General features: G+C 36.9%; 1 long non-coding RNA gene across 2 annotated transcripts in view; it reads right to left on the reverse strand.

The window, feature by feature from the left end:
- The window catches only part of LOC132691573 (uncharacterized), a 140,240-nt gene that overhangs the window by 40,423 nt on the left and 73,822 nt on the right, over positions 1 to 25,995 (reverse strand). Inside the window, exons 1-2 of one of the 2 annotated variants that reach the window (XR_009615868.2) lie at positions 9,077 to 9,179; positions 4,524 to 4,681 (exon numbers count right to left, since the gene is read on the reverse strand). This is a non-coding gene — a long non-coding RNA (uncharacterized LOC132691573). Of the gene's footprint in view, positions 1 to 4,523; positions 4,682 to 9,076; positions 9,180 to 25,995 lie in introns of those variants that run through there. The other variant, XR_009615867.2, reaches the window with a different exon arrangement.

Genomic DNA, 25,995 nt, shown 5'->3' on the forward strand with positions numbered 1-25,995 from the left:
AATCAGTGTATATATCACATTAATAAGAGAAGGGATAAAAACTAGATGATCATATCACTAGGCAGAGAGAAATCATTTGCCAAAATATGACATCCATTCATGATAAAAACTCTCAACAAAGTAGTTTTAAAGGAAACATACCTCAACATAATGAAGACTATATATGAAGAACTCAAGGCTAACATTGTACTCAATGGTGACAAACTTTTTGAGAACTTTTCCCCTAAGATCAGGAAGGACAAGATGTCCACTGTCTCCACTCTTATTCAACAGAGTACTGAAAGTCTTAGTCACAGCAATCGGACAAGAAAGAGAAATAAAAGGCAACCAAATTACTTTTTCACTGTTTGCAGATGACATGACACTGTGTGTAGAAAACCCTACATACTCTGTCAAAAAGCTATCAAAGAGCTGATAAATGAATTAAGTTAGGTCACAGGTTACAAAATAAATACACAGAAATCAGTTGTATTTCTACACACTAATGAAAAAGTTCTGGAAAGAGAAATTTAAAAATTCCACTTATAATTGCACCAAAAAGAAAAAAAGAACTAGGAATAAACTTAGGCAAGGAGGTGAAAGACCAGTATGCTAAAATCTATAAAACACTGGTGAAAGAAACTGAAGATGCAATCAAGTGGAAAGATATCCCATGCTCATGGACTGGAAGAACCAATATTATTTAAACGTCCATACTACCAAAAGCAATTCACAGATTTAGTGCCATCCTTATCAAAGTACCAAAAACATCTTTCACAAAACTAGAATAATCCTACAACTTGTAAGTAACCACAAAAGCCCCAAAGAGCCAAAGAAATCTTGAGAAAGAACAAAGCTGGAGGTATCACAATCCCAGATTGCAAGATCAATTACAAAACTATAGTAATCAAAACAATATGGTCCTCGCACAAAAACAGACACACTGATCAAAGGGTTAGACATCTCAGAAATAAACCCAAATTATACAGTCAATTGATGTAAGACAAAGGAGGTAAAAATATACAATAGGAAAAATACAGGCTCTTCAACAAATGATGCTGGGAAAACTGGAAAGCACCTGTAAAACAATCAAATAGGATCACTCTCTTATACCATACACTAAAATAAACTCAGCACAGATTAAAGATCTAAGTATGAGACTTAAAACCATTAAATTCCTGGAAAAAACATAGGCAGTGATTTACTTGACACAAGCCATACAAGTATTTTTCTAGATATGTCTCTTCAGGCAAGGGAGACAAAAGCAAAATTAAACTAGTGGGACTACACTGAAATAAAAAGCTTAGGCAAGCAGAGGAAGCCATCAACAAAAAAGTCAACCTACTGAATGGGAGAAGATATTTGCAAATTGTGTATCTGATAAGGGGCTATTTTTCAAAATATATAAAGAACTCCTACAATTCAACACCAAAAATATAATCTAAATAAAAATTCAGAGGACCTGAGTGACATTTTACAAAGACGTACAGATGGCCAAGAGAAACATGAAAAGATGCTGTCATTCATCATCATGGAAATTAAAACAACAACGAGATATCACCTCATATATCTCAGAATGGCTAAAATAAAAACACAGGATATAACAAGTGTTGATGAGGATGTGGAGAAAAACAAACCCTTGTGCACTGTCAGTGGGAATGCAAATTGGTGCAGCCTCTGTAGAAAACAGTTTGAAGGTCCCTCAGAATTAAAAATAGAATTACTATATGATCCAGTAATTCCACTACTGAGTATCTGCCTCTAAAAACAAGAATAGTAATCCAAAAAGATATATGCACCCCAATGTTTAATGCAGCATTATTTACAACAGCCAATATGGAAGCAACCCAAGTGTCCACCATACATGGATAAAGAAGCTGTGGTATAAACATATATAAAATGCAATCTTAATCACACACGAAAAAGAATGAGATCTTGTTATTTGCAACAACATAGAAGGATTTATAGGGTATAATGCTAAGTGAAATAAGTTAGAGAAACACAAATACTATATGATTTCATTCATATGTGGAATTTAGGAAATAAAGCAAATGGACAAATAAAAAGCAAACAAAAAAACAGACTCTTAAATACAGAGGACAAACTAGTGGCTGACAGAGGATAGGCAGGTAGGGGGATGGTTAAAATAGATAAAGGGGATTAAGAGTATACTTATTGTGATGAGCACCGAGTAATGTATAGAATTGTAGAATTATAATTATTATACACTTGAAACTAATATAATACTGTATGTTCAAGTGATCATGGACTCTGTGGAGACCCAAGGTTGTTATGGTCCTCAAATATCCATGGTGGTCCCATTATCCTTATGTTAAGATATATAATGCATAAGTGAATGTAAGAAAGGAACTCTCCTTCATATATGTATTCCTTAAGTCTACTGGCCCTGATTAAAGAGTGAGAGCCCTTGAAGTGATGCAGCCTTGATAAAAGGTTATTCATTGTCATGTGAGGACTGGAATGTTTATCAGCTTCTTTCTCTGCCTCAAAGAAAATGGCTAAGTTAGCATGTAATATATTAAATTACACAACTACTAATGGAAATAAAATATATACAATGAGGCAAAAAATATAATACTGCATGTTAACTATATTTCAATTTAAAATAATCCTCTTGCCCAATCCTTCATGAAAATAAGATATTTTAGTGACTTTGCTATAACTTAAAAGTTAGAAAATATTCCCCATACATTTTGGATTTTACAGCTATCTATTTTAATTCCAGATATATGTTACTGTCCCAGATTATCTAATTTGCAATACTCTAAAATATTATTTTAAATGAGCACTCTATTTGAAATTGAAATCCCAAATGTGTAATTCCTATCCTCCTTACCTTTTACTATATTCTTCCAATCACACTCATACCCTCTAAAATTCTCTATAATTTATATTGTGTTTATTGTGTGTTTTCCTTACATTGCAATGTATGTTGATTATATATCCCAAAGTCTGAAATGTGCCTTCCCATGAAGGATGCTTAATAAATATTTAGGGGATGAATTGCATCACTGAACTCTTCCAGGACACCATTACACAAGGCAGGTAGACTCAATACTTATTCTGAGGTTTAATTTGTATTGAATAGAGTCGTGCTTGGTGACTCAGGAGCCCATGCTAACAGCTGCTCAAGAAATAGAAAAATAGATAATTCTAAGAGTTCTAGGGAAAAAGAAGTTGAAGGCATATGTGAATGTGTGTGTATGAATATATATGTGTATATGTGTGTGTGTATGTATATACACCTGTGTATATGTGAAGGAAACATGTTTATACAGGAATTTCATTTTTCTATTATTGTTTTATAATTCATTTTACACTCCCAATAAGGTCCTATTCATGAGGGAGCACTAAAAAAACTAAATGTCTAAATTGGTTGAAACTGAGATTAGATCTAATAATTTCGACAGTCCTTGTGTTTTATTTATTAAATTCCATGAGTGAAATCATATGGTATTTTGTCTTTCTCTAACTCATCTTTCTTAGCATTATACTCCCTAGATTCATCTATTTTGTTGCAAATGGCAAGAATTTATTTTTTTGTGGCTGAATAATATTCCACTGTAACTGTGTGTATGTGTGTGTGCATGCGTGTGTGTATCCACATCTTCTTTATCCATTCATATATTGATGGGCACTTGGGCTGCTTGCATAATTTGGCTCTTGTAAATAATGCTGAAATAAACAGGGGTGCATATATCCTTTCAAACCAAACAAAAGACTCTGAACTATAGAGAACAAATGGATGGTTACCAGAGGGGAGATAGGTGAAATAGGTAAAGGTGATTAAGGGTACACTCATCATGATGAGCAGTGAGGAATACACAGAATTGTTGCATCAGTATATTGTATACTGGAATAAAAATAAAAATAAATAGAAAAAGAGTCTCTTTGTTAACATTCTGGGGTGACAACTTAGTTTCCATTCATGCAGCACAGTGATTAAATGTACAAATTCTAGCTCCAAATGGCATAGGTTGTAATTCCTGTTTCTCCTCTTAGTGGTGTGACCTAAGGCAAGTTTCCTCTTTATAAAAAATGTCTTCCTGGGGCACCTGGGTGGCTCAGTCTGTTGAGCATCCGACTTCAGCTCAGGTCATGATCTCCAATTTGTAGGTTCAAGCCCCGCGTCAGACTCTGTGCTGACAGCTGGGAGCCTAGAGCCTCCTTCTGATTCTGTATCTCCCTCTCTCTCTGCCCCTCCCCCTCTTACACTCGGTCTCTTTCTCAAAAACAAACAAAAACATTAAAAAAATGTGTTCCCCAAGTTCATAATTTTTTTTGAAGATTAAATGGATACTTCCACATAAATCATTTAAACCAGTTTCTACACATATCCATGATGTAGGCTTCAAAGGTAATGTAGGCATTCCCTGTAGGGTCAACAGATCCTCTTTTTAACTATGTGGCCCATCTCACATGATGCTGAAACCCTAAAGAGCAAATCCTCAAAAGTCTTAAACCTACTGATGCTCCTCTGCCCTTTGCATTCCCTCAGCTTACCCGACCCTCCTCTTGCTCACCTTTACGTGGGCTGGAGTCTCAGGAAGAGACATGGAGACACCTCCTTGCCTGACGTCTTTCCTCCTTCCATCTCATTTCCTGTTTCTCTTCTCTTCTCCATCCTCCAAGATTAGAAAGGAGTTTGCTTTTCCCCACTCTTCTTGATCATACATTCCTTCTATGTAAAGACAACAAACCTAAGACTTGACCCTCAGAGTGGAAAATGCTTTTCTATACTGAGAAATAACTCTATTATCTCCATGACTGCAATCATTCAGAATTACACTTAGCCAAAGGAGAACTAAAGAAGTGTAGAAAATTCCTTCCCAGAGTCCAGCTTGTAAGTCTCATTTTGCTCCAAAATCTTATTTTGCATGTGAGATGTTAAATTATATCTAACTTTTTAATTTGGCATGCCTTCTGTAATAAATCATGATCTCTCTTGAGTCTGACTGATCCCTTGGGGCAATTGGGAAGGAAGTAATATACTTGAGAAGGAAAAGAAAAACTGATATTTTTCAAATGATACCACATTTTTCACACTTATTACTTTAATTGTACATAGGCTCTTTTGTTTATATTATGCTTTTTAAAAACCAAAACAACTGTTTCAAAGAATTAAAAACTTTAGACAGGAAAGTTAACATTATAATAAAAGTTTATGCTGTATTTGTAGGCAGTTAATAGCCTTATTAAAACCTTGTTCTAGATTATTGAATTATTAGTAGGCTAATACTAGATAATGACTGTAAACCCCTTAACGTGAGGACTGGTACTTGATAAGAATGCAATAAGTCATCATGGTTTTTGTTATACCATTTCTAGTTGCAATAAATTCTTGGCACCTTTCCTCCTTATCTGCGACAACAGGATAATAAATGATTATTTGCACAACTTGGATGGGGATGAAATTATATGAAGGGCTAATTAAGCATTCGTTTCATTCTTTTATTTTACTTGAAGTTTCATTCATTGTGGACATTCAATGTCCTTTCTCATCTTTTAGACAAGGTTTCTCTTGGTTCACTTGGTTGTTACTGAAATGTTTATTGTGTTTACTGTAGTAAAACTATTTTTACACTGTTTTCACTGTCTCTTTTATAATTACCAAATTATTAAATGCTTTCATCCTCTTTACATAATTTTTATGTTATGCCAAACTACTTACATGTGATAAACTGAACTGGTGCCAGTCAAATCACTACTTGTCTGTAAAGTCATCTTCTATATGGCCTAGATTTAATAAGTATTTTAAGCCACCAATACAACCTTTAGTTGACTATATTCTATTCAGTAAACAACAAAATAGAAGTTGTCCTTCATTTCTAAGACCTGGACACTTCCATTCTCTGAGGCCAGTTTCTTGATGTCATCAGATCACCTATTCTAATATAACTTTCCTTAGGACTTGCTTAGACTCTTTGATTCTGATTTTTGCATTGACTCACCTATACTCAATATTTATTTTTCAAAAATTATACCATCTGTCAAGCCCTGTGCTGAGCACAAGATTAGAACAGTGAACAAAATAAACATAAAACCTTCCCTTAGAGCTTAGACTTTTTGAGAACCTGGACAGTTACAGGCAATGCTATACATGTTATGACAATAAAGTACAAACTGCTATTGGATACTATGGGCACACACATGTAAGGGTTTCTTAGCTTAAACTTAAGGATAAGGAAACTTCCTGAGCATATCACCCATAATGAAGATCCAAAGATGAATAGAAATGGCCCAAGTGAAGCACTGACTATGAGTAGAAGGGAAGAATTTTCTAGACAGAAGTCCTTGATATAGGAGATAACATGAAGTAATCAGGGTGACTAGAACCTATGTGTATATGTGTATGAGTTTGAAACTAGAATAAGGGTAGACAGGAAGCTTGAAGATGTCAAGGGTAATAAGTCTATAGAAACAATACATAATATATAGAATTTTATGAATTTTGACCTATTTTTTAGAATCAGCTACTTTAAAAATACCTAATTTGGAAAGAAGAGTTCAGCATATTTACATATTTATATATGTATATGTATATGTGTCTGTATACACACATGTATACTCAGTTTCTTTAGTTATACTGGCTGGTTTGGGAAGGGTATAAATTTTCAAAGGAAAAGAAATTAAGACAAATCACACACACACACACAAACCTTTGAGTCCTGAAGATGCTATAAAACATGACCCTACTTTTCCCCTCAAGAAGACTGTTTGCCCATAGAGACTAGTCCCCCATGAATGAGCATGGGGAGTCATGTCTATGGGACACTGCCACTGCTCCCTGCTATTCTCTGACCCAGCTCTTTCCCACCGCCTCCATCTTCCCCTTAATTGTTTCTACTCCTCTGCTTACCATGAAAGGACATACTTCCTAGTAATATAATAGAAATCCCAGTTAAATTTGGTAAATATGAGATCAGAGGGGTCCTCTAATCATCAGTTGAGTCCAGAGAAAGAGCAGCCCGTCTGATACCCCAGAAATTACAAAGTAAGATGTCCGTATTCTGTGTTAAAGCTCTCTCACCCAAAGTTCATGGGGATCTGTATGTGGTGGCCTAAGGCTTCTAGAGGACTGGCTAAATAGCCAAATACTTCTGTTTACCAACAAGGGACGAAGAAACAGCTGAAGGAGCTATACAGGCAGAGAAGAGAGGGTTCAGTGGTAGTCAGGGAATCCAAATGAGAAGATGCATAGCTCTGCAGACAACAATGTGCAGGGATGATCATGACAAAGGACAAGAGGTTCCTTCACATCATAGACTTGACATAGAGAATGCTTCCAAGAATCTAGGTTTCACCCTGGAGAAAGAGGGTACCCAAAGTGTCAGAGAAAACTCTTAATGAATGAATGTGTCTGCTACCTAATGAAATGAGATTCTCAAAATAAAAATTACATACAGCTATAGAAGAAATAGACACTTTTTCACCCATAAGATTTGTCTTGGGAATTATGCATGCTATACCACGAAGCTTTGGCTGGCCCCTTCACTCTTTCTAACAAAGACCCCTTCCTATTGAAGGAAAAAAGGAAGAAAGACTATAGAAGAGATGCATAAACATTCTCCTGCCACATGAAGACAATTTTGATGAATGAGAGTGACTATTTTTTGTGACAATTATTGTATATGTTTCTGAATAAAAAAGCATATCTTGACTACCCTGACGTTAGAAAAAATATATATATCACATGCCCCCACACATATTTTCTTAACTCACACAAGGACAGAATACAAATGCCCATGAATAAACTTACTGTTTTACTAATGACTTTTAAAAAAAGTCTTGAGAAAAATTAAGACCCTCCATTTTATTTTAATTTCTGCTAATTATTTGGATTTCACCATTGGATCTAGTTTCTATATTAAACTTGAAGCCAAAAAGTCATCCTTAGTTCTACTGACAGCTTTTTCTGGAGTTTCATTATTGTTTTGAAGAATATTTTTTACATATGTTATCAGAATCTGAGTGAAAGTATTGATGTATTGTTATGAAATATTCAAACTAAATATACATTATTTAAACTATTTGAATTAAATGTTTGCAAAAGAATGTTTAAATGATATTTGCTTTAATAAAGACTGATTTTAACAAAAACATATGTTAGAAGTTGAAAGACCATTCTAGTCTTTTCTTAAAGACAATTAAATTGAATATCACATTTTTTTGAAAGAAAACATTGGCAAAATTGAATTAACTGTGAAAATGGCAAGCCTCCTGAAATTAATATTATGGAGACTCACAAAGTAAGAAACAAGAAAATGCACAATGGTTATTATACATGTACAAATTATGATACAGAATTGTGTTCAGTTTCCTAATTCAAATTATGTTCAATTTCCTGTTCCTTATTTGTTTCCACTTCTGGATAGAAACAATGGAGTACATCACAAGTATAAGCTAAATTTGTTTTGCCAGTGATGCTTGGCAAACAATTGCCTTAGTGATCATTGTGGCTGATCAATTTAATTAGATGTCAGAATCAATGCACCATAGGTGAATGAGGTGAATTGCAACCATGCAAATCTGACTGTTTTGTTGTTTTTTTTTTTTATCTAAGGCAAAGATACACTGAACTTGGGTTTCATTGTTTTAGCTTTCCATGATTTAAGAAGACCATCAGAGGATATGTCTCTATTTAAAATATACAGTTCTGCAGTGCCTACAGATTGTAAATGACATCTGAAGCTTTTAAAGATTTAGCTCTGAATTATCAGGTGTATAATCCAAGCCCATGTGGAACTTTCCCTTATAGAACCCCTCAGAGCTAAGTGAAGGGGTTGTATCCCTATAAGGGATACAAGGGGGTTCTATAATATGTGAGTGATATTTGCCAGCATGATTAAGCTGGGATCGTACAGAGAAGTTAGAGCCTGGAAATATAATGGATGGACTCCAGCCACAACCTATCTAATATAAGCACACAGTTCCAGATAGCACCAGGGTCAGTAAGTCAAACTGATTAATGGGCGTCAGCAGCTCAGAAGCAGAGGCAGCCCAAAGACAATAAATCTTACACTATAGCCAAGATCTAGGCAGCAGTTTTGAAGAAGACAGGGAGGCAAATACGTACCACAATGACCACAACTGTGAAAAATATAACAATCTGGACTTGTCTGGACAGACAAGTTGGACAAGTCTGTGTATTCTAGGGACAAGTATACGAAATATCGAAGACCCCTAAAAGAAATTAGGAAAACATTTAATGAGAACACAGCAAGTGTTCAACTTGGCAAAGACAGTTTAGGTTCTTAAGTAAATGTATTTTCCCTTTTAAATATATTTTTTTTATTTTTTTATTTTTTAACGTTTATTTATTTTTGAGACAGAGAGAGACAGAGCATGAATGGGGGAGGGGCAGAGAGAGAGGGAGACACAGAATTGGAAGCAGGCTCCAGGCTCTGAGCCGTCAGCCCAGAGCCCGACACGGGGCTCGAACTCACGGACTGCGAGATCATGACCTGAGCTAAAGTTGGACGCTTAACCGACTGAGCCACCCAGGCGCCCCAAATATGTATTTTATAAAAACACAGATGTACCACAGACAAATATAAGGATGTGACCAAAAATAGTATTGGTTAATCTAATTCCAGAGCACAGACTTTTCTCTGAGAAACTAAAAACAAAACAAAACAAAACAAAACAAAAAATTCCACACACAACTTTTTTTGAAAAGGTATTATTATTTTAAAATACCAAATACAGATTATATCCTGAAGGGAAATGAGCTATTCCTCTTTCAATCTTGAGGGAGAAAAAAATTTTCAGAAATGAGAGTCTTTTTTGAAAAATGACATACCTAATGTTCAATTATACAACACACATACACATCAGCTAATTGCTTTTATTTCTATCTTTCATTCTCCAAATACTATGATCATCATGATGATCCATTTGGGAAAAGATCATCTTCACTTTTATTACATTCTGAACAGGGATTTGCAGATTTCACTTGATGTCCTAGATACCGAAATCAGAAGATGTAACCTTTTAGTGAAATATGATCTGGCTGATAAGCCAGAACCCAATATTCAGCGCTAAACTGAAAAACTTCAAGACTGTATATAAGGACTTCTGGGAAGATGGCGGAGTAGGATGAGCCTAAGCTCACCTCATCTCACAAACACCTGGAGAACACTACCTCAGTGAAACTAACCCAGAAGATGATCTGAAGACCGGCAGAACAGACTTCCCACAGTTAATCACAGACAGGAGACCACAGAGAAAATAGTAGGAGGGGCAGAGACAGTCAGGAACCAAACTCCCAGTGAGACCTCAAATGGGAGGGGCACCACAAGCATGGAAAGGGAAAGGAGCAGAGCCCACACCAGGCATCCCCGGCACAGAGAACCTGCTCTGGGAAGATGAGTCCCCAGAGTATTTAGTTTGAAAATCATCAGGGCTTCACTTTATGAGTTTTGACAATTAGTGGGGCTTAACCCCAGATACTTTAAAAATCAGTGGGCTTAGCCTGGAAGAGTCAGAGGGCAATAAGAAACTGAGTTCACACTGTTAAAGACATCATGACAACCAAACCCCTGGAAGATACAGCATCGAAGCAGCAGTTTGAGAAAAGCACTTGGGGTATACGTGAAGGAGGCTTATTTACTAATCTCAGAACACATGGTGGGATTACAGATGTTGAGAAAACCTGTCTAAGAACAAAAGAGCAGGCAGGCACCTCTCCCCCACCCCCTATCCCAGACAGCTGGACACCTGCAGGAACGGCGCAAACACCCTCCACCTAACTTGCTGACACTGTGCACACCACCCCTGCATTCTCCTTCAGATCTACTCCATCCAACCTAGTCCACTTGGCAGAAGTCACTCCAAAGTGGCTTAGGCCCATCTCCCCCTGCAAGCAGCCCAGCAGGGACTGCCATCACTCTAGTGACAACTGCCCTGGAGAGAGGGAAAGATAACAACATATACCAGTGCAACTGAAGCCCCAACAGGTAGAGTGGGGGTAGGCATTTGGTCTGACTGCTGGTCCCACCCACTCTTAGGGGAAAGCACGGAAAGAGAGCCCTGAAGGGTGGGGTGACTGAAGCTCTAGCAGAAAAAAAAGGGTGCAAGGTCTGGTCTGACTGCTGGCTCCGCCTACCAATAAAAACCTCTCAGGAGACAAGGCTGGGAGAGCACCAATAGCTTGGTATGACTGCAGCTTGGGCAGACTGGCCTGGGGCTGGCATCTGCTGTGACCGCTAACACTACCTACTGTCATACTGCAGCAGCCCCAGACTGGCCCCTTAACAGCACAGGGACCAAACCCTGCTCGGTGCACCAGCAACAAAGTGGGCCATTCCAGGCTACAGGACAAAACACAATTGTGGCTCATCAACAACAATGGGGTGCACACAACACACATAGCAGACATAGCTGAAGGGTGTGGTTCTGGTGAACAGGGGACATTATGCAATAGAGCATCACAGGACTTCTTCATAAACCAATACTTTGAAGATCAGGAGATGTAGGTGACTTTGCTAATACATAAACACAGACTCAGACAAAAAGAGGAGATAGAGGAAAATGTCCCCAGTAAAAGAAAAGGATAAAAGCACAGCACAACTGCTAAATGAAACAGAAAAAAAAACAACAAAAAAAAAACAATATGGCTGGTAAAGAATTCAAAGTAATGGTCATAAAGAGACTCACTGGACTTGATAAAAGAGTTGAGGATCTCAGTGAGATCTTCAGCAAAGAGATGCAAATGCAGAAAAAATCAGAGATGAATACCTCAATAACGGAACTGTATAAAAAAAAGATACTAGAGGGAATAAATAGCAAATTATAGGAGGCAGAAGAACATATCAGTGAGCTGGAAGACAGAATAACGGAAAATAAGCAGGCTGAATAGCAAAAAGAAAAAAGAATAATAAAAAGTGAGAATAGGTTAAAGGGAAGTCAGCAACATCATCGCACATAATAATGTTTGCATTATTTGGATTCCAGAAGGAGAAGACAGTGAGAAGAGGGCGTAAAATTTGTTTGAAGAAATAATCACTGAAAACTTCTAATCTGGGCAATGATACAGACATCCAGATCCAGAAAGCAAAGGGAATCCCCAACAAAATCAGCCCAAGGATTTTCACAGCAAAATACAGAATAATTATGTAATATTATTTTAATTAAAATGACAAAATGTAATGATAGAGAATTTTATTTTATTTTTTTAATTTTTTTTTTAACATTTATTTATTTTTGAGACAGGGAGAGACAGCATGAATGGGGGAGGGTCAGAGAGAGAGGGAGACACAGAATCTGAAACAGGCTCCAGGCGCTGAGCTGTCAGCACAGAGCCTGACGCGGGGCTCGAACTCACGGACCGGGAGATCATGACCTAAGCCGAAGTCGGATGCTTAACCGACTGAGCCACTCAGGCGCCCCTGTGATAGAGAATTTTAAAAGCAAAAGAAAATAAAACAGTTTCACAGCCCCATAATGCTATGAGTTGATTTCACAGAAGACACTCTGTAGGAAGGCAGTGGCATAATATATTCATAGTACTAGAAGTCAAAAACAAAACCAAAAATACTGCAACCAAGAATATTCTACCCACCAAGGCTGTCATTCAGAGTATAGGAAGAAATAAAGAATTCACCAAACAAAAGTTGAAGAAGCAGTTTGTCACCATTAAACCAGCCTTACAAGAAATCATTAAAGGGAATTCTTTCAGTGGAAAGATAAAACCATAATTAAGAGTAAGAAAATTATGAAAAGGAAACATTTGAAAGATAAATTCACACATAATAAACAGGTATATTATTTATACACCTAGTATATAGTATAAAGGCTAAAGCACAAAAGGAGTAAAATCAATTACATCCATAAAAATCAGTTAAGGAATTTATAAAAATAAAAAGATACAAAGATGACAAATACATAAAAGTCATGGGAGAGTAAAAATTTAGGGTTTTCATAATGGGTTCAAATTTAAGGGACTATTCACTTAATATAGACTGCCATATGCATAACACATTATATATGAACCTACCAGTAACCACAAATAAAAAACCTGTAATAGATACACAAAAAATGAAGAGAAAAAATCCTGGCATATCACTAAAAAAAAAAGCCATCCACAAGGGAAGAGAGCAAGAGAAGAAAGGAACAATAGGAACTACAAAAACAACCATATAACATAAATAACAAAAAAGCAACAAGCCCATACCTATCGATCATTACTTTGAATGTAAATGGAGTAAATGCTCCAGTCAAAAGACATAGGGTGGCTGATTGGATAAAAAAGCAAGACTGATCTATATGATGACTCGAAGTCTCAAATCAGACCTAAAGACACATGCAGACTGAAAATGAAGGGGTGGAAAAACATTTACCATGCAAATGAAAGTAAAAAGAAAGCTAGAGTAGCAATACTTATGTCAGACAAAATAGAATTTTAAACAGACATTGTAACAAGAAACAAAGAAAGATACCATGTAATGATAAAGGGAATAATCCAACAAGAGGATATAACAATTATAAATATTTACACAACCTGTATGGGAATGCCTAAATACATAGAGCAACTATTAACAGATATAAAGGTAGAAAATCACAGTAATACAGTGATAGCAGACTATAATACCACATTTACATCAATACATCCATGATGCATCTATCATCCAGACAGAAAATCAACAAGGAAGCTTGTTTGAATGACATATTGAACTTGATGGACCTAACAAATATATTCAGAACATTCTATCCAAAAACAGCAGAGTACACATTCTTTTCAAGTGCACACGGAACATTCTCCAGAATAGATCACATGTTAGGCCACAAAATAAGTCTAAGTTTAAAAAGACTGAAATCATATCATGCATCTTTTTAAACCACAACAGTTTGAAACTAGGAATAAATTACAAGAAAAATCTGGAAACAACACAAGTATGGGAAGGCTAAATAACATACTACTAAACAATAAATGGGTTGGGTAAGAAATCAACAAGGAAATCACAAAACAAATGAAAATAAAAACACTGGTCCAAAATCTTTGGGATGCAGCAAAATCTGTTCTAAGAAGGATGATTATAGCAATACAGGACTACCTCAGGAAGCAAGCAAAATCTCAAATAAATAACGTAACCAAACACCTAAAAGGGCTATAAAAAGAAAAAAAAAAAAAAAACATAGCTCAGAGGTAGTAGAAGAAATGACATAATAAAGATTAGGGCAAAAATAAATAAAATGGAGGAAAAAAAAAAGCCCAGAATAGAACAGATCAATGAAACAAGGAGCTAGTTCTTGAAAAGATCAACAAAAATGAGAAGTCTTTATCCAGACTAAACAAAAAAGGAGAGAGGACTCAAATAAAATCAGAAATGAAGCAGAAGAAATAACACTGAACACGACAGAAATACAAAGGATTTTAAGGGAATATTATGAAATATTACATGCCAACAAATTGGACAACCTAGAAAAAATAGATAAATTCCTTGAAACATGCAAACTTCCAAAACTGAATCAGGAAGAAACAGAAAATCTGAACAGACCAATTAATGGCAGAGCTTCACAGGTGAATTCTACCAAACATTTAAAGAACAGGTAATACCCAATCTTTTCAAACCATTCCAAAAAATACAAAAGGTAAGAAAGATTTCAAATTCCTTCTACAAGGAATCTACCTTGATCCTAAAACCAGATAAAAATATACAAAAGAAAAAATTACAGGCCATTATCTCTGATAAACAAAGATGCAAAATTCTTCAACAAAATATTAGCAAACTGAATCCAACAATATATTTCAAAAAATTATTCCCACATCAAGTGGGACTCATTCCAGGGATGCAAGGATGGTTCAATATTCACAAATCAATCAGCTTGATACATCACATTAACAAAAGAAGAGATGAAAACCCTATGATCAGTAGATGCAGAGAAAGCATTTGACAAAGTAGGCCATCCATTTATGATAAAAACTATCAACAAAGTAGGTTCAGAGGGAGTATACCTCAATATGACAAATACCATGTATGAAAAACCCACAGCTAACATTGTACTCAATGGTAAAAACACTGAGAACTTTTCTTCTAAGATCAGGAACAATACAAAGATGTCCACTCTCACCAGTTTTATTCAGCAGAGTACTAGAAGTCCTAGCTGAAGCGATAAGAAAAATAAAATGAAATAAAAGGCATCCAAATTGCTAAGGAAGAAGTAAAACTTTCACTATTTGCAGATGACATGATACTCTATACAGTAAACCCCGAAGAATCCACCAAAAAGCTACTGAACTTGATAAATGAATTCAGTAAAGTCACAGGATACAAAATGAATATATAGAAATCTGTTGTATTTCTACACATAATAACAAATTAGCACAAAGAGAAATTAAGAAAATAATCTTATTTACAACTGCACCCAAAATAAAATAATTGGGATAAACTTAAACAAGGATGTGAAAGACCTGTACTCTGAAAACTATGAAACACTGATGAAGGAAATGGAAGATGATACTAACAAATGGAAAGATATTCCATGCTAACGGATTGAAAGAACAAGTATTTGTAAAATGTCCACACTGTCCAAGGCAGTCTACAGATCGTGTGCTTTACTCACTGAAATACCAACAATATTTTTCACAGAACTAGAACAAATAATTCTAAAATTTGTATGAAATCATAAAATACCAGTCAAAGGAACCTTGAAAAAGAAGAACAAAGCTAGAGGTATCACAATACCATATTTAAAGATAAATTACTAAAATTTTGTGGTTTAAACAGTATGGTACTGGCACAAAAACAGACACATTAATCAATGGAAGAGAATAGGGAGCTCCAAAATAACCCACACTTATATGGTCAATTAATTAATAACAAAGGAGACAAACTGTATAATGGAGAAAAAAGGCATTCTCTTCAACAAATGGTGCTGGGAAAAGTGAACTACCAAAACAAGAAATGAAATTGGAGCAATTTCTTACATCATACACAAAAATAAACTCAATACAGATTAAAGACCTAAAAGCGAGACGTGAAACCATAAAACTCCTAGAAGAAAACACAGGCAGTTATTTCTTTGATGTGAACCATACTAACATTTTCCTAGGTATATCTCCTCAGATAAGGAAAACAAATGCAAAATTAAACTATTAGGACTAAACCAAAATAAAAAGTTTATGTACAGCAAGGGAAACCATCAACTACATAACAAAGTAACCTACTGAATGGGAGAAGACATTTGCAAATTATATATCCAATAATAAGAGTTTAATATCCAAAATATGTAAAGAAATTATACAACTCAATACCAAAAAAACCCCACAAATAATAGATTAAAAAATGGGCAGAGGACCTGAAAAAAACATTTCCCCAAAGAAGACCACAGATGGCCAACAGACACATTAATAAATGCTCAACATCACTAATCATCAGGGAAATGCAAATCAAAACAACGAGATAGCCCCTCACTGTCAGAGTGGCTAAAAAAAAAAGATAAGAAATAACAAGTGTGGGTGACAATGTGGAGAAAAGGGAACCCTGGTGCACTGTCAGTGGGAACGCAGATTGGTGCAGCCACTGTGGGAAGCAGTATGGAGGTTCCTGAAAAAATTAAAATTACCACATGTTCCAGTAATTCCACTAATGAATATTTAATCAAAGAAAACAAAAACACTAATCCAAAAAGATATATGAACTTGTATGTATTTGCAGGATTATTTATACCAGCCAAGATGTGGAAGTAACCCAAGTGTCCCCTCATAGATATATGAGGATATATGGGAGAAAAAGATAAAGGAGATCAAGAGTATACTTACCTAGATGAGCACAGGAGATGTATAGAATTGTTGAATCATTATATTGTAGACCAGCAATTAACACTGTATGTTAACTATACTTCAATTAAAAAAAAAAAAAGATTTTATATGATGATTGATGTCTGGGAACATAGGAAAACAGGAAGCCCTGATTTCTGCCTAATCCCTAGCCCCCCTCCTAGCCTTAGACATACTGATCTATCACGTGGTTATTGGAGCTGTAGATGAGGGAAGATTTGTGGGCTCTTCCCTCAGGGAGAGTAAACTGGAAAAATAAATAAGCTAATTCTTTTTAAAAATATAAGCTGCTTCTTCTTTATTAAGAGCCATAACAGCTGAAAAGTATCTAAGCACGGTTCGGGCAGTCCTGAAATCTTTTTTCAGCATCCTAGGGAAGTGTTATCAGACTAAATATAGGAAAGCAGTACTGAATTATAGAGGATATAATCCCAGAATATCCTAGAAAACTTCAGTATGTACACAGATGATAAAATGGCCACTATTTATGAAGTGCTTCTTATCATATCAGGGACTTTAAGTACATAGCCTCATTTAATCCTTTCAACAACGCTTGGAGATAGGATCCATGTTGTACAGATAAATAAGTAAAGACAGTTTCTTACTTTATCACAGCTGGTGAGAGATGGGGCCCATTTTAATCCCACAACAATCTGATTTCAAAAAATACACTCTTTCCACAACAGATCATCTCCCTAAGGAGTCCTCTAGGCTGTTTATGGTGGGGGAAATACACTCTAATTAGAAGCAATATTTCCAGCTAAATGGTCCTAAAGCACCCAGAACTAATATTTTAAAATCAAACTAGAGAAAAATTATTTCTGTGCTTTAAGACCTACCATTCTCTTTCACCTTTAAAATAATTAAGAGACATGGGCAATCAAAGAAGAGAAAACCACTCTTTTGCTTTTTAAGTTTTTAAACAATTTTTTAATGTTTATTTATTTTTGAGAGAGAGAGAGAGAGAGAGAGAGTGAGGGAGGGGCAGAGAGAGAGAGAGTGAGGGAGGGGCAGAGAGAGAGAGAGAGAGAAAGGCAGAGAGAGAGAGAGACAGAGAGAGAGAATCTGAACCAAGCTCTGAGCTATCAGCACAGAGCCCGATGCGGGCTCAAACCCACAGACCACGAGATCATGACCTGAGCTGAAGTCAGATGCTTAACCAACTGAGCCACCCAGGTGACCCAAGAAAACTATTCTTGCTAGCCTCACTGCACTTCAGATCAAGAGCTGCAGGCAGTGTTCTGATATGGCAGAGGCAGGTGTCATCAGACACAGAAAGATTCCAAAATGCCTTCCAGGATGGACTGCTTACTACAAAAAGCAGATTGAAGGTATGCTTTGAGCAAGGAGTTGGTTTTGTGACCAAAACAATTTACACTGGAATTACCCAAGCCAGACAAAATGAGCGGGCAAGGGGAAGCATGATGTGAGGTTAATAACCTTAACTTGGGATGGCCCTGAAAAGAGAAGTTGAACAGACAGAATGAAGATGACAGTGGGGAGGATAGTACTGGAGGCGAACACCTGAGGAAATGGTGGTTTTAGAGTTGGACTTCATTAATTGAAAACAATAAAATGAGGCAGTGTAACAAATGCTTTGGGAGGAAAGGACAGACTAGTAATCGGTAAATCCCAAAATCTTAATAAACTGAGTTTATTAGATTAAGAAAAAAGTGTATAAAAGTAACTGAACTCTACAAGTTTGTCATTTTTTTGTTGAAGGTATCTATTCTACAATATATCATCTGCAAAATATCATATCTACCAGTGGAAATATATTCTCTATTGATTCATTTAAAAGAGCATCGTTATATCTTCCAAACATAGTTTAATGTTAAAGTTTGGTTTGACTACTAAAATAATAGGTCAATATTACTACTCTGGAACTGGAAAAATTTTAATATTCCATCTTAGTGCATACACACACATACACAAGTTATAAATAATAAAAGTATTAAAGAGCCTCTAGAAAAAGGATGGAAGAAAAAGGGAAAATCTTACATGAAATTTTCTTTGAACTATCCCTGCTCAGATTCTGGTTAAATATCGTAGTTTGAGTACATATGTTATCTGCTCTCCCTCAAGAAAATCAACTAAAAGGAGAGCAAGGAAATTAAATATGTATAAACCCACAAGCACAAAAAAGAATGGAGAAGTGGTAATAGGAGATAAGAAGGTGAATATTTTTTATGAATTTAACGGACGGGTGGTAATTGATTTAGTAAAATAAAGAAAACTGAAATTTAAGTTTCAGAAGAGAAGAAGTATGAGTCACCCAAAGAATCTTAGAAAATGTTGTAACTTGGAGTCACCTGGTAGGTCAGAAGACGTGAAGCTAAAAATTGGGGATTGGTTGAAAGTCTAGATGCAAAGAAGTCATATACTCAGGTCTCCAGGCAAGAGCACTAGGTTTCCATTTCTGGAAAATTTTAACAGAAGAGGCCTCATCAGAACACCAGGTGTCATGGTGGACTGGGTGAAATATGAGGCTAAAATTAGGAAATTAAGTGAGAATATACATTTTACATAATGGAAGTAAGCACCTTCCTGCTCTGTCCCTAGAAGGCTTCAGTAAGACATAACCCCTAAGGGGGAGGTTCTACTCTGGACACTGGAGTTCAATGATGCCCAACAAGAAAAAGATCATTTTACTAAGGATCCACTTGCGCACAAGCCCACTCACATACTGAACTTCCAAACATTTTCTAGTGCATAATGCTTATTTATGAATGGAAAGCTAAGGATCAGTTGACATGTGAGACAAATGTGTAATAGAAAAGGAACAAAATCAAATAGATGAAAGGAACCCAGCAGAAAAAGAGATACTGCAGAAACAAAAATTTGTTTTTTTTATTATAAACTGTTTCTAAGATCCTTAAAGATACAAGACAAACCCACAACAAGAAAAGATATGAAGGAGAGAAAATCATTAAGTAATGCACATAGGCACTAAAATTAGAAACAAAATTGAGAAATGATTACACTAAGGGCAGAAAAGTAGTTGCCCAAAATGGATGGAACTAGAGTGTATTATGCTAAGTGAAATAAGTCAGTCAGAGAAAGACATTTCACTCACGTGGAATCTAAGAAACTTAACAGATGATCATAGGGAAAGGGAGGGAAACATAAGATAAAAACAGAGAGGGAGACAAACCCTAAGAGACTCAAATACAGAGAACAAACTGAGGGTTACTGGGGGGATGGTAGGTGGTGGCATGGGCTGAACGGGTGATGGACATTAACGAGGGCACTTGTTGGGATGAGCACTGGGTGTTATATGTGATGAATCACTGGGTTCTACTCCTAAAGCCAAGACTACACTGTATGTTAACTAATTGGAGAATATAAATAAAATAAAATTAAATTAAAATAAAATAAAATAAATAATAAAATGGATGGAAGACATGAATCAAGATTTAAACACATACACAAAATTAAATAAAATAGTTCAAATTTGGACTTGTCAACTTTAGCTATATTTATACTTGGTAGGTGATTAAAAATGCAGAGGTGAGCAAGTGTGACAGACACTGACTTGGGAAGCAGGATGAGTGCAGCACCATGAGTCAGGGGATTGGAAGTCTTTGCATCTGTAAGGCCTTGGTGAGTACCTAACCCCCTCTGGCTCTTTGCTTCCTCATCTGGAACACAAGAGGACTGGCTTACCTGACTGTTGCAGTGCCTTTCAAATGTAAGAATCTTTCATGTATACACTAGAATCCACTAGGAAGTGGACTAGGATAAGTGAACTAGGCTAGGTCATTTGCAAGTGAGGAGATCCCAGTGTACACAACCTAATGTAAATTTCCAAAACCAATGAAACTTACCTTTGCAAAACCATTGCTGAATTCAAAACCAACAGGCCTTACTTTACTAACCAATGTAGGAGCACTTGGGTGACTCAGTTAAGTGTGCGACCTCAGCTCACGCCATGAGGTTCATGGGTTCAAGCCCCGTGTTGGGCTCTGTGCTGACAGCTCTGAGCCTGGAGTCTACTTCAGATTCTGTCTCCCTCTCTCTCTGCCCCTCCCCCACTCACACTGTTTCTCTCTCTCAAAAATAAATATTTAAAAAAAATAAAAAAAACTCCAATGTAAAGATTTTAACTTTATTCTTTTTTTTTTTTAAAGCTTTGCTTGTTTTTATTTCCACAAGAAGGAACACGACAGCCAGATTATTTCCAATGATCTGGCTTCTGTTTATGGTTCTTTACAAAAATAAGATTTTTTAAAAAGATAAAACAGATATTTCAAAGAAAACAAAAAGGTAATTTATTTTCCCTTCTTGTAGAAAATTGTCAAATGTCATTAGGAGAAATCAATTACTTCATACAACAAACACTCTGAACAAGTACTGTTAAAATTCAAAGGACAAAAGTGATACATAAATGTGAAAATACGGCCTCTTTTTTGAGATAAAACAATTAGAACTGCAAAAAAAGAAAAAAAGGAAAGAAAAGTAGTTGCCTAGTGAGTGTAAGGGGTGTTCTGATGGGGAGGAAAACATTGGGGTCTGTGTAAGTGTGTCAGTGCTTCATTTCTTCACTTGTGTGCTTACTGCTGTCGGCTTTACTACTACCTGTGAAACTGTACACTTAAATTTTGTGTACCTTTCTCTATGTGTATCATATGTCATACACGCATACATGGGCACACAACGAAAAGGAACAAAAAGAGCAATCAGAATGAGATGTGCTCCTAGAAAATACAATTCTGACAACATCCCCAGATACCTTAAAAAAAAAAAAAAAAAAAAAGAATTGGAAGCAGTTGAGAAACCTCTCACAAAGTAGGGAGAAAAAAAGACAAGGGGTATATATGTAATTTGAAGACAAGATATAGATAACATTTCCCCCAAAACAACCCACAGAATTAAAAACAGAGGAAAAGTCCATTTCAATCAAAAACAACAGTGTGGTGAAAAACCAAAACATAAAATAGAACTAGGGCGGTAAGTGCAGTGCACATTGGCCAGGGCTGCTTGTGGGCGGAAGCAGAGAGCCAAAGTCCGGGGCCGGCAAAGAATAGCTTTCCCATGTGTCCATCCTAAAGGCAAAATGTGAATTCCTTGCTTTAAACAGTGGAATGGCAAGCATGGTCCAGCGACCGATATTTGCTGGTCCTGGGTGAAATTCCAGAAGCAGAGATAGGGTTAAACATGCAATCACATCTACATATATAAATTTAGAGGAAGGGGACGATCCCTGAGGGAGGAGGAGGACCAAGCAACCCGCCTTGTGACCAAACACACAGCCAGGCTTCGGAGCTGCAGGACAGGCACAGCTGCCTCACGTCAGACACGACTCTGCGGCTCTTCCACATCCTCATCATGCCTCCAACCAACCTGGAACTTACACAGTATTATATGTCAAGTATACCCCAATAAAAAATAAGCAGAAGATTAAAAATAATAAAACTAAAACTAAAATAAATCATGGCTTTAACCTCCCTGTAAAATATCTTCTTCCACCTACGATGAAGAGCTGATCCAGGAAAAATGAAACATATTCCAAAATGAGTAACCAGAACTAATTATAAAGGATTTATTTTTAAAAGTGTGTAACAGATGTGTTAGGTAGAAGCTAGACGTGAGCAGCGGAAGGAACACAGAGTCCCGAGTCCCTGAAAGGGAATGAAGGAGATGGGAGCTGGAGGCAAGGACGGTGATAAGTAAGCTACACATTATAAGCCTGGAGGCACAACATCCTGACCTTGTAGCTTCCAAGACCTTGGGGCTGACACACCAAAATCCACAGGTGCAGAACACGTGCTCTCCTCTTCCACCCCTGCCCCAGGGAAACCCTTAGACTCATTTATAATGCATTTGCATTGCAGGAGCAGCCATTCCAGACCAGACGGAAAAAGGCTGTCATGAAGGGTCTGGTATAAACCTGGTAGGATCACAAACTCCCCCTCCCAACCTGCGGGAGGCATCTCCCAAATGACTGCAAAAGCCCTGTTTGTATGTTGGAGTTCCTCCCAGCCCAGAGAGACCAAATAATATTCAATCCCAAAACAACTTAGGGCCTACTGTTCCACCTCTGGAAACTGCCAGGCTCTCCTGGCAAGCTTTGTGCTTGCTACTTTTCTGCTGGCTGCCTTTACTCGGAGCACACATCCCCATGTAAATCTCCAAGGCGATCCAAAGGATGAGGTCTCCATTCACACAATGCAGATTCTCACCCATAACAGATGGAGAACAGAAGCAAAATACAACAGGTAAAGAAAGTTCACCAGGAAAAAATATATATATGATCACTGAAATGTAGCTGAAACTTGTAACCAAATATTTTGCCATTGGTTAACAACAGTAATAAAAAATACCACCGAAAGAATCAGTCATCTCATGGAGCCAAAACAGGCAAAAGGATGGAATATGTAAGCTCACTGAAAAGTCGGTAAGAAAGTAGATGATGAGGGGCACCTAGGTGGCTCAGTCAGTGAGGTGTCAGACTCCTGATTTCGGCTCAGGTCATGATTTCACATTTTGTGAAATCAAGCCCCATGTCAGGCTCTGTCTGGATAGTGCAAAGCCTGTTTGGGATTCTCTCTGTCTCCCTCTCTCTCTGCTCCTCCCTCGCTTACTTTCTCTCTCAAAATAAATAAGTAAACTTAAAAAAAAAAAAAAAGAAAGAAAACAGAGGATGAAATCTGAAGGAGTTAACTCAGGAGAAAAGTGGAAGAAAAACTAAAACATCTCACAAATGATGGCAATATTGGAAGTAGCTTAAGGGAAAATAGACATTGCAGACAATATAGTAAGGGGCATGAAAACAGAACTAAGGGAAGTAAAAATAAAAAATACAAAATAAATAAAAAGATTAGAGAGAAAATAAGTGGGAATTAGGAGAAAAAGGGATTCAGCCTAAACCTCATCTTAAAGAAATCAGGGAACAAACGCATGTTTAAGGATACAGTAAATGAAGATGGCCTTGGAATACAAGATCTGCATAAAATAGTAAAAGTGAACACCATGTCCCAAGTAAACTGGGAATGATCCACACCAAGACATATCCTAGTAAAATTGGTAAACCTTTAAGTTAAGAAAAGAATCCCCTGGGTAGCTAGGCAAGAAAATAGTGTTTCATTGTGTGGCGGGAAGAGGGTAGGGTGAGAATCAAGTGGTCTTCAGCATCTCCATAGCAGTCATAAAATGTCACTTCTGGGAACAGTCTCCGGGTATGTCTTGTCGCATTACTGTTTCTTTGGTGTGGTGATTTTGAGGTGTCCTTCCACTCTTGAGTCTCGGCTGAGCCACGTGACTTGCTTTGACCAATAGGATGTTAGTAAATGTGACACAAGCAGAGTCTAGAATGCTTGCTTGTTCAGTGAACCAGTCCTCTTTCCTTGCAATTAGGACTCTGAGCTACCAAGTGAGTGAGGTCTCTTCTGCCTTCTCGGTGATGAGACTCACGGCCCTGTCATCATCATGCCTGAGCCCAGAGGAAGCTGACCACCAGGCCCGTGGGTAGGCCATCCGGAACTAGCCAGTGTTCCACCAAAGAGCCAGCTGATCACAGACCCATGAGCCAGTGTGGTTAGAATTAGACAACCCAGCCCAGACCACTGGAACTATTCAGCAGACCCCTGAGTAAATGTATGGTTTTTGTTTCAAGCTACTAAGTTTTGGGATCAATTCTTAAACAGCAAGAAAACTACCAGGCACACTTGGAAATTACATATTTAAAATAAATGTGCAATGTCTTACTCATCTTCCATGTTCCTTTGTCCCAGAAACAAGGGAGCTATTAACTGGCAGCAGCTTGTGCTTTTGTGTCTATAACAGTTTAAAAGACTGATGAAGGGGCACCTGGGTGGCTCAGTCAGTTAAGCGGCTGACTGTTGTTTTCAGGTCATGATCTCATGCTTTGTGGGTCTAAGCCCCGTGTCGGGATCTGTGCTGAGAGTGTAGGGCTTGCTTGAGATTCTCTCTCTCCCATTCTCTCTATCCCTCCCCTGCTCGCATGCTTTCTCTATTTCAAAAATAAATAAATAAATAAATAAATAAATAAATAAACAAACAAACAAACAAACAAACAAACAAACTTTTAAAAATTTAAAAGACTGATGGGAAATTAAGGTAGTGGCTTCCCAGTATCGAAATGCCCCCAAGAACCTTCACTTTTGTTTGTGCCCACCACACATGGCCGATATGGAGGCGATGGCAAAAAGCAATGCTGTGTTTGCCAATGAGATAGTTTCTGTGCCAGCTGGGTCCCCTGTCCTGTATCCTTCTATAAAGCTAGGTGAATGCAGTATCAGATTAAAACCTATTTGTGTCTGGTGAGCCTGACTGCCATCTTGAATCTGTCTTCACAGAAGTGGGAGGTGGGGCAGCATTCAACACCAGTAGAAGTGAGACCCACAAAACTCTTATATGAGAAAGTGCAATGGAGGAATAGTTTTTTACTAAGCCATAGTTTTATTTAAGTATAAAGGCAACAATGATTTTGAATGCTTAAACATAACATTGTTTCCATGGGAACTGCTTAAAACATCTACTACAGGACAAACATCAGTGAACCACATGTTGACATGACATGTGAATTTGCAGCCAAGGGCCTGGCAATGAGCACTGGATCTCTCTGACTGGGGGAGAAGTTGAATGTGGGAAATGTGACAGGAGAAGCATAGAAGCACTACAAATGATATCAATATAGCTGTGATATTACTAATAAGAAAGGTGTGTGATTTGACTGGGGCCACTTATTCTCTTATTTTTAATAACTGTAGAAGAGCAGAGAAGTAACAAAATGAGAGAAAAAAATAAGTGTGCGATTCACAATGAAAGTATACCAGTTATTCTAGAGATTAAATAACACAGCATCAGGATCCTTAACACAAAATATATGTAGTATACAAGACACAAAAGCATGCTACCAGGAGAAATTAAATCACTTGTATCAGACTGACTGCCAAAGAAAGCAAAAAATAGGCTATGAAAACCTAAATAAGATAATTAGTTCTCTTAATTGACAGATACCAAACTTGGCATCTTAAAAATACAGAATACTGCATCTCCATTAAAAAGAGAGAGAAGGGGACCATATTTCAGACCACAAGAACTATAATGACTTCAAAAGAATAAAAAACAAAAAACAAACAAAAATATAAACAATATTCTCTAAATAAAATGCACTGAGGTTAAAAAAAAAAAACCTCCAATAACGCAAATATCTTTTTTGAAAAGCTTTCTTATATCAATAAAGTCAAAAA

This window comes from Panthera onca, chromosome B1 (genome assembly GCF_046562875.1).
Source record: "Panthera onca isolate mPanOnc1 chromosome B1, mPanOnc1 haplotype 2, whole genome shotgun sequence".
Lineage (NCBI taxonomy): Eukaryota > Metazoa > Chordata > Mammalia > Carnivora > Felidae > Panthera > Panthera onca.